The sequence below is a fragment of the Lagenorhynchus albirostris genome, chromosome 3 (assembly GCF_949774975.1).
Source record: "Lagenorhynchus albirostris chromosome 3, mLagAlb1.1, whole genome shotgun sequence".
In the NCBI taxonomy this organism is placed as follows: domain Eukaryota; kingdom Metazoa; phylum Chordata; class Mammalia; order Artiodactyla; family Delphinidae; genus Lagenorhynchus; species Lagenorhynchus albirostris.
This window is the reverse complement of record NC_083097.1, coordinates 167,075,792-167,084,652: the sequence shown is the minus strand read 5'-3', so window position 1 is coordinate 167,084,652 and position 8,861 is coordinate 167,075,792. Positions and strand designations below refer to the sequence as shown.

General features: G+C 53.7%; 1 protein-coding gene across 3 annotated transcripts in view; it reads right to left on the bottom strand.

Annotated features, from left to right (window-relative positions):
• Nucleotides 1–1,355: 1,355 nt before the first annotated feature.
• TINCR (TINCR ubiquitin domain containing) overlaps nt 1,356–8,861 on the bottom strand; it is a 52,586-nt gene continuing 45,080 nt past the window's right edge. For all 3 annotated transcript variants that reach the window (XM_060145504.1, XM_060145506.1, XM_060145505.1), the window contains one exon: nt 1,356–2,503. The gene's annotated coding sequence lies outside the window, so the exon portion shown is untranslated. The remainder of the gene's footprint in view (nt 2,504–8,861) is intronic.

The following is an 8,861-nucleotide window of genomic DNA, read 5'->3' as shown; positions in this document are numbered from 1 at the left end:
GCTCCTAAAATCTGATCCGGCTACTCACTCTCCATCTTCACCCAACTAAACTCCCTGGACCCTTCGAGACTCAGCTTAGAAGTCACCCCGACCTCCAGGCCGGCTCAGGGGCTTCCCCGGGCTCTTTCAGCTGCCTGCATGCTTCCCATCAGAGCTCTCTTCACCCAGTGGTGACTACCCCGTCACGTGTCCATCTCTGGACTGTGAGCTCTAGGAGGACAGGGCAGGGTCTGTCTTGGTCACTGCTGTGTCCCCAGCACTCAGGTCAGGGCACTGAGGGGGGAGGTAGATACTGAATGAATGAATGCATGCATGCATTGGGGCAAGAGGTGCTAGGGACCCCATGGATCTCGAGACATCAGGCCCTCAAACAGCCCCTGTCTCTGCCCTGAAGCTCACCATCCCGCAGGCCTGGAGCCCTCACTCTCCTTGCTTTGGTCCCTCCTTCCCCAACCAGGGACCAGACAGGATCCCCCCTTAGAACCTCAGCTGGAAGCTGATTGCTTCCCTGTTCTTCCTCCATCAAAGGAAGGGCCAGCTCCTCAGTCCAGGTCACAACAAGTGGGAATTTTCCATCCACCCCCAGGGTAAGGGAGGGGTGGGGGCTCCCCTTCTGCAGAGGCTGGTGGCAGGGGTGGGGAGTGAAGTTCCAGCCAAGGAGGGGTCAGAGCTCCGAAGGGAAGTCCCTCCTGCAGTCTCACCTTGGGCCAGGAAGTGTCTGGTCTCATAGGTCATGATGTGTCCAGCTACCGGGAGGATCATAGATACAACTTGACAATACTGCCATAAAATTCAGAGGACCAGCGGACAACATCTGTCAGTGTTTTCAAACCATGGGCACGTGCTTTGGCCTAACCAAGTCACTTCTAAAAATTAATAATAATGGAAAGCAGGGACCTCCCTGGCGGTCCAGTAGTTAGGACTCCGTGCTTCCATCGCTGGGGGCATGGGTTCGATCCCTGGTCGGGGAACTAAGATCCTGCGAGCCGCACAGCCAAAAAAAAAAAAAAAAAAAATTAAAATAATAATAATAGTACTGATGAACCTAGTGGCAAGGCAGGAATAAAGACGCCGACGAAGAGAACAGACTAGAGGGCGCAGGGGGGCGCACTGACATATACACGCTACCAAATGCAAAATGGATGGCTAGTGGGAAGTTGCCGCACAGCACAGGGAGATCAGCTCGGTGCTTTGTGACGACCTAGAGGGATGGGATAGGGAGAGTGGGAGGGAGGCTCAAGAGGAAGGGGATGTGGGGATATACGTATACATAGAGCTGATCCACTTTGTTGTACAGCAGAAACTAACACACCATTGTAAAGCACTTATACTCCAATAAAGATGTGAAAAAAAAATAATGGAAAGCAGTGGTTTTCATCTGGGGGCAATCCTGCACCCAGGGGACACTGTGAGGCAGGAGACAGATGGGCCCCCATGGCAAATGGTTTGAGTTCGTTCCTTGTGGACTGATACTCAGACGGGAATAACAGGACAATTGAGAGAGGAGGCTGGGCCCTGCCCAGATAGAAGATAAGAGACCACATATTCCTCATTCTTGAAGTCAGGAGACATCCCGACTACACATGCACAGAAAGGCTCCTGGGAGGTCAAAAGGGGAGTGATGCTAAGTGATGGTAACTAATGCTCACTACCCATAGGCCTCTTCGGTAGAATCCATCTTGGCTAAGAGATGCGCGCTCACACGTGGGAAAATCCTGAGATATACCAAATACGGACTTTGAACAAGGCAAATCAAAATGATTGGCCAAAGGAAACCCGGAAGAAACGCCTCATAAAAGGGATTCAAACTACCAAGAAGGTGCGACTCTCTCTCTGAGCCCGCCCGTGTGTCTAGCCACACGTACTGTACTCTTCTTTTCCTTTAATAAATACTTTACTTGTTTCACTACTTTCCGCCTTTGTGGGAATTCTTCTTCTGCAAAGCCATAGCGCCAGGGCCTCGTCACCGACCACTGGTCTAGTGGCTAGGATTCGGTGCTCTCACCGCTGTGACCTGTCACCGGCCAGAAACCAAAACCCTGCTTCAAGCTGCTGTAGGCCGAGGCCGCCCAAGATCAACCGGGCGTTATCACAGATACATCTCTGGTTGTCACAACTGCGGGTGCTCCTGGCACCAAGTGGGTGGGGGCCAGGGAGCCGCCGAGAGACCCCCCTGCTGTCCTCCTCACGTCCCTGCAGCTCCCAGGGCAGCTGAGCCCCACGGGCTAGGTCCCTTCGGGATGCAGGAGGCCGTGGCCGAAGCTTAACTTCCCTATTGTGGCGCTGAAAAGGGAGCAGGTGTTGGCAGCTTTGCCGAGGAGGCCCCGCTCGGCCGCCTTTGTGATCTGAGCTGCTAGAATCCTCGCTCGAAGCGGCCTCCATTCAACCCGCTGAATTCCACAATCCGCCTGAAAATCTCCCATTCTGCCCGGCCGGCCTGGAACGCGGTGGCTTTGTTCATCTTTCCTCGGCCTCCTCTGCCCTTCATCGCTTCTTCCCTGAGCTGAGAGGAGGGAAAAGGGAGGGTGAGAATAAAGAGAGGGAAAAATAAAAGAGATTTGCCAAGTGTTCAGCGGAGGTTTGCATTGAAGGGGATTCTCGCCTGGCGCTTTGAGATGTTGACAAAGACGGGCGGGGCCCTAGGCGGGCTCGCTTGGCCAGGGCAGCGGCATTGAGATATTCACAAATACAAATTCATCGGGACTGTCTTTGTAATGGTCTGGCTGCCAGACGTCCATTAACCCGTGCCAGGGGGACTACCTTCAGCACTCCCTCCTCAGGCCCACAGAAAGAAGGGAGGCTGGGGAAGGGGTTGGTACGATCCCAAAGTTGAAGTGGGAAGTGGGAAGCAGAGACCACCTGGTAGCCAGGGGCCCCTCTCTCTTTGCCGTGCTGTGTGACCTTGAGGAATCCACTTGCTGTCTCTGTGCCTTGTCAGTAATCAGACCTTTAGGTTCCCTCCGTGGTGGAATGTAGGATCTGGGAGTTGCTCAGAGGGTGGAAGCCGTCGGGAGGCGAGCTCCTAGTACAGGGGTCCTCTCCAGAAGCTGAGAGGAGAGGAGAGCCTCAGAGGCTAGTCAGGGTATCCAGAGGGAGGACCCTAGCCACCATTCCAACATCATCCCAAGGCAAATCCCCAGATGGCCTCGGGAGCCTCCCCTCTCCATTCTGGGCCTTTTCTGTAATAATAATCCATCTTAGGTATGTTGTTTAATTCAGACCAAAATATTGACTGAGCTCCTACTATGTGATGGTTTGTGCGTGGGGCGCTGGGGACACAGCAGGTGCGCTCAGCCCTCCCGGGGCTCACAGATGGTCACATGACCAGGCAGCTCTGGTCCCAGGGTGACGAGTGCTGTTGGATGCGCCCAGAGTAACCTGAGTAATCAGAGACCGTTTCTTGGAGCAGGAGGTGTCTGTCCCGCCAGGTCTTCTGAAGGCTGTAGGTGGCTGGACTCAAAGCCCACATTAGCCACATCACAGGACACGTAGCCAAGCCTGGCTGAGGTTGTTTCTGTCTCTGAGGCTCTCCGCCATCCCAGAGGGCTGGGATCAGAGCAGATCAGGTGACCAGCACCCACTGCCCTTCCACAAACACACACACACACACACACACACACACACACACACACACACACACACACACACACGACTTTTACACTGAGACGTGTCAAAATAAAAGAAGCGAGCCTTCAGGGATGTTACCAAGCAAAAGGGCTTGTATCCATGGAGAGGCTGTTGGGAGCTGCCTGATGTATGCGTCTCCTGGGCTGGTGTAACCGATGACCACAAACTTAGTGAAGCACTTAGCAAAGCCGCACAAATTTATTGCCTGACAGTTCTGGAAGTCAGATGTCCCGCGTGGGTCTCACTGGGTGAAAATCAAGGCATGGGCAGAGCTGATCCTTCCGGAGGCTCCAGGAAGCCTTTTTTTGCCCATGCTGCAGCGCCACATCTTCCAGGAAACCCACTCCAATCTCTCCTGTCTCCTCTTTGATTCTCACAGATACCAGGCACCAACCTGCCTCAGGGCTTTTGCACTTGCCATTTCCGCTTCCTGAAACACCCTCCCCTACTTCTCTATATGGTGCTTTCCCGTCTTTTCCAGCTTCTAGAGGCGCTCGCATTTTTTGGTTCGTGGCCCCACCCTCCATCTTCAAAAAGCTTCACTCCAGCCTCTGCTTCTGTTGTCAGGTCTCCTTCTCTGGCTCTAACGCTCTGCCTCCCTTTTATAAAGACCCTTGGGATGACGCTGGGTCACTCGGATAATCCAGAATCATCCCCCATCTCAGGGTCCTTAACTTAATCCCATCTGCAGAGTCCCTTTTGCCACAGAAGGTATCATAGTCACAGGTTCCAGGGGAACCAGGATTCTGACTACCACACCCGCCCCCTGGGGGTCATGGCCCAGAGGGGTCAGAATAGAGGATCTGGGCAAAGTCCTGGCATTGGGGGGGATCTCAGTTTCCCCATCTGTCAACTGGGAATCAATCACAGGCCTTGAGGGACTTCCCCGGTGGTCCAGTGGGTAGGACTCTCCACTCCCAATGCAGGGGGCCCGGGTTCGATCCCTGGTTGGGGAACTGGATCCCAAATGCATGCCGCAACTAAGAGTCCGCATGCTGCAACTAAGAAGTCCACGTGCTGCAACTAAGAAGTCCGCGTGCCACAACTAAGACCTGGCACAGACAAAATAAATTGGAAAAAAAAATTTCCTTATTTAAAAAAAAAAAATCACAGGCCTTGATGCTGAGGGTTGGAAAGTTTGGCTCAGCATTGAACACCGAATACTCAGCAGTGGCCAAGACTAAGCATGGCCCCTGGACACGTGGGCATGATGGTGGATAGTAAACATGGGGGAAAATCAGCAAAACATTGATGGAAGGGAGCATAGTGGGGGGCTAGGGAAGGCTTCTCTGAGGAGGGGACCTACGAGCAAAGCACCATATAGAGAAGTAGGGGAGGGTGTTTCAGGAAGCGGAAATGGCAAGTGCAAAAGCCCTGAGGCAGGTTGGTGCCTGGTATCTGTGAGAATCAAAGAGGAGACAGGAGAGATTGGAGTGGGTTTCCTGGAAGATGCGGGGCTGCAGCATGGGCAAAAGTCGGGAGTCTGACGAGCCTAGCGGGAGGGAATGGAGAAGGCCAAGGGCGGCTGGTGAACAGAATGGAAGGTACAGAGGTCGGCTCAGAAAGCTCCAGCATTCGGAGCCTTGACTTTGCCCTGGGAGCCCAAGGGAAAGCCCAGGAGGGTTGTGAGAGGGAAGGGAACTGCCAGGGCCCAGCACCCAGCCTGGTGTTTAAGAGCCAGCCAGTACCAAAAAAAAAAAAAAATTAAAAAAAAGAGCCAGCCACCCTGCCTGTGTTCGAATCCCAGCTCTGCCAGGCTCATGCTGTGTGACCTTGGGCAAGTCACTTTCCCTCACTGGGCCTTGTCTCCCCATCTGTCAAATGGGGATAATGGTAATGCCAACATCACAGACCTGTGTGAGGATGAAATGAATAAATCGATGATAAGCTCTGGGCTTGGAGCACAAGAAGGCAGAGGCCAAAGGCTCATTTACTTCAAGGAAAAACTCACCCCTAAAGATCCTGCAGCCGCTTTTGTCCCAGCCTCAGGTTTTTATTTTCTTTGATGACACATGTGCCCGTGTCCCTGGGCAGGGAACCCCCTACCCCGCCCCCACCCAGGATCCACTCACAATGGGGGCAGTCGGCGGTGGGATGCAGAGGCCCCAAATCGGGGGCAGAATTAATCATGGTACCATTGGTGGGAGGCACCTCGGTCATTGCAAACGATTTAATAACAGGAAAAAAAAAGTGTACTGCTGCCCTGGGAATTAGAGGGAGGCAATTCACATCAGAATTTTGTTTCGTACTTTGTTTAAGAAAAACGGCACAATATAATCCTGTTGTTCTTGGGCCCTGGTCCTGGGTTCGAACCAGACAGAAGCGCTCTAAGGAAAGGATGTCTCTAGGTGGGGTCCTCAAATCCACCCACCCACCCTCCAAGTCACAGAGGTTTTCTCTCTTTAAGGTACTCCCAGGTCTTGTGTTCTGCCATCACGCACGGGTCGTCCCTCTAGTTTCCCCTTGGAGCCTTGTGCGCAGTAGGGACACAGAAATGCTGGTTCAATGGAACCGAGTGGCTGCAAGGGGCCAGGGAGAGGCTTGAGGTGGGGAGTCTGACTCCGTGCTGTCACTCGGGTACTTCTTCCTTCAATAAATATTTACTGAGCACCTACTGTGTGTCTGAGCCTGTGCTGGGCGCTGGGGACACAGAGGAGCCCAAAATAGATTTTTTTTTTAAGTTTACCCTTGTGGAAGGATTTGGGCAGGCTGAAAAACAGGGTGATGGGAGTTATTTGGGAGGTGCTCAGGGTGAGGGGACCTGACCCAGCGGCGGGGGGGGGCATCCTGGAAGACTTCCTGGAGGAGGTGACTCTGAGCAAAAAACCTGAAGGATGAGATGGGAGGAGCTAAAATAAGGTGCAGCAAAGGCCTGTGGGGTGGGGAAACTATGGCTCCTTCAGGCAATTGGAGGGTGCATGAGGGGTGCTGGAGGACCAAGGAGTAGGTGGGAGTGGGGGGCTACAGTCAAGGCACAGCCACGGGGCAGAAAGGAGAGGACAGATGGAAGAGAGGCTTTGGAGGGAGAGCAGGCAGAACCTAGGGACTCACAGGCTGTGGTGGGAGTGAAAGTGAGGCAGGGCAGGAGGCTGACATCTGGGTCTCCAACTTGGGGATGGGGGCATGGTGGGGCTACCTCAGAGATAAGGACCCAAGAGGAGGGGCAGGTTTGCAGGGAAGACGCTGAGACCAAATTGGCCCCTGAGCAGGGAGGCACTGGGGGACATCCAGGGAGAAGCCCAGGGTGGCAGCTGGTCCTGCAGGGAGGGGGCTGGACTAGAGTCTGAATGTCTGGCATCCATGCAGAGCTGCTGTTCCCCTTGCCTAGAACACGCTTCCCTGCAGCCTCCATCCAACTACAGCCTGGAAGCTACCTCCACCTGGAAGCCCTTCTGGGTTCCCACAATGCCCGTGCCTCCCCCTTAACAGCTGGGAGCGTGCTTTGCTGTCACTGCCTGGTCACAGTGAGCCCTTTAAAGGTGGGGCTGGGTCCGTCTAAGTCCTGCTGTGTCCCCAGCACCCAGTCAGAGCCCTCAACCTGTCTGTTACAGGAACAAGTGGGTCTGTCATTTTCGCCATTACGTGCCTGGCACCCAACAGTGCTTCTGGCACGTGGTCGGGCCCTTCGGGTAACTCCCCTGCCCATCATCCAATCCCATGAGGTTCTTCTTTGAGGCCCAACACTCAAGGCATCTCAGAGGCAAATGAGACCCAGGCCACTTCTAGCTGCCAAGGCCCCAGAAGAAAGCAAAGACTAAAGAAATACCCAAAGCACTGGTTTATTTTAACAGAGAATGTTAATCATGAGTAGATGCTTCTGCTGCACGCCACACACAATCCGGTGCATGTAATTACGCTCTTCACAAGGTCATGACATGATTTATTTTGAATTAATAATTCAAGGCACACCAGAGGTGGGACTTGCCCATCCACTGACAGGTACGAACCGAGCACCCACTACGTACCAGGTAGTATTCTAGGCACGGTGACAGGATGACCAAGACAGTCCCACTCCCAGCCCTCGCACAGTTCAGTGAGAGACACAGATAAGAAATGCATTGGCAGATAAACAAACAAGAAAATTTCAGACTCTGATAAGGTCAGAGACAAAATAAATAGAATGGTGGGGTCGAGAAACCCAGGGGTGCTATTTAACCCAGGGAAATCAGGGAGGGCCTCTGGGAGGAGGTGATATTTGAGCCAAGAGAGTTGAAAGTTGAGATGGAGCCAGCCATGTGGATATCTGGGCAGAGGGCACAGCATATGCAAAGGCCCTGAGGCAGGACCAGGCCTGACATGTTGGAGGAATATTCCATCCCTCCTGAGCATTTGTTACTGTCACACCCACAACCCCATATGGAAAGAATCTGAAAAGAAGACCTTTGAGGCGCTCTGGGAAGACCAAATGATCCTCACCTCCTACATGGCCCCGGCCAGACCCTGGCACCACCTTCTTGACCAAACCCCTACCCTGAGCCCAAGGATGGTACCCCCCCAACTTCCAAGCATCTCCTGGCTGCACCCCCAAGCTGTCCCACCCTTGTCCTGGCTTCTGCTCCACACATCGAAAGCTCCAGCCAGAGCTACCCAGTGTTCCCTCCCAACACCCACAGCTGTCTCCACCATCTCCCACCTGCCAGGACTGGGGTGGGGGGTCTGGGAGAGAAACCACATATCCGTGGTGCCCCCACTGAGTTTCTGGACACCTAGGGGGAGAAAGGTCATGACCACATCCACTAAATATGCAAGGAGAACTACGGTGATTGTCACCGTGTCTGGATTCCACCCCTGCTGGCCTTGTAGATGTCCCTGGGGATTCCTTTATTCATTCAACAAACACTGGCTTGGTGCCCCCTTTAAGATTAGTCTAGGACTTCCCTGGTGGCGCAGTGGTTAAGAATCTGCCTGCCAACGCAGGGGACGCGGGTTTGAGCCCTGGCCTGGGAAGATCCCACAGGCCGCGGAGCAACTAAGCCCGTGTGCCACAACTACTGAGCCTGCGTGCTGCAACTACTGAAAGCCACGCGCCTAGAGCCCGTGCTCCTCAACAAGAGAAGCCACTTCAATGAGAAGCCTGTGCACCGCAAAGAAGAGTAGCCCCCGCTCGCCACAACTAGAGAAAGCCCCCGTGCAGCAACCAAAGTCCCAACGCAGCCAAAAAAAAAAAAAAAAAAAAGATTAGTCTAAACCAGGCTGAGCCCCAGTCCAGGCTGGGATGCTAGATTCTACCCCAC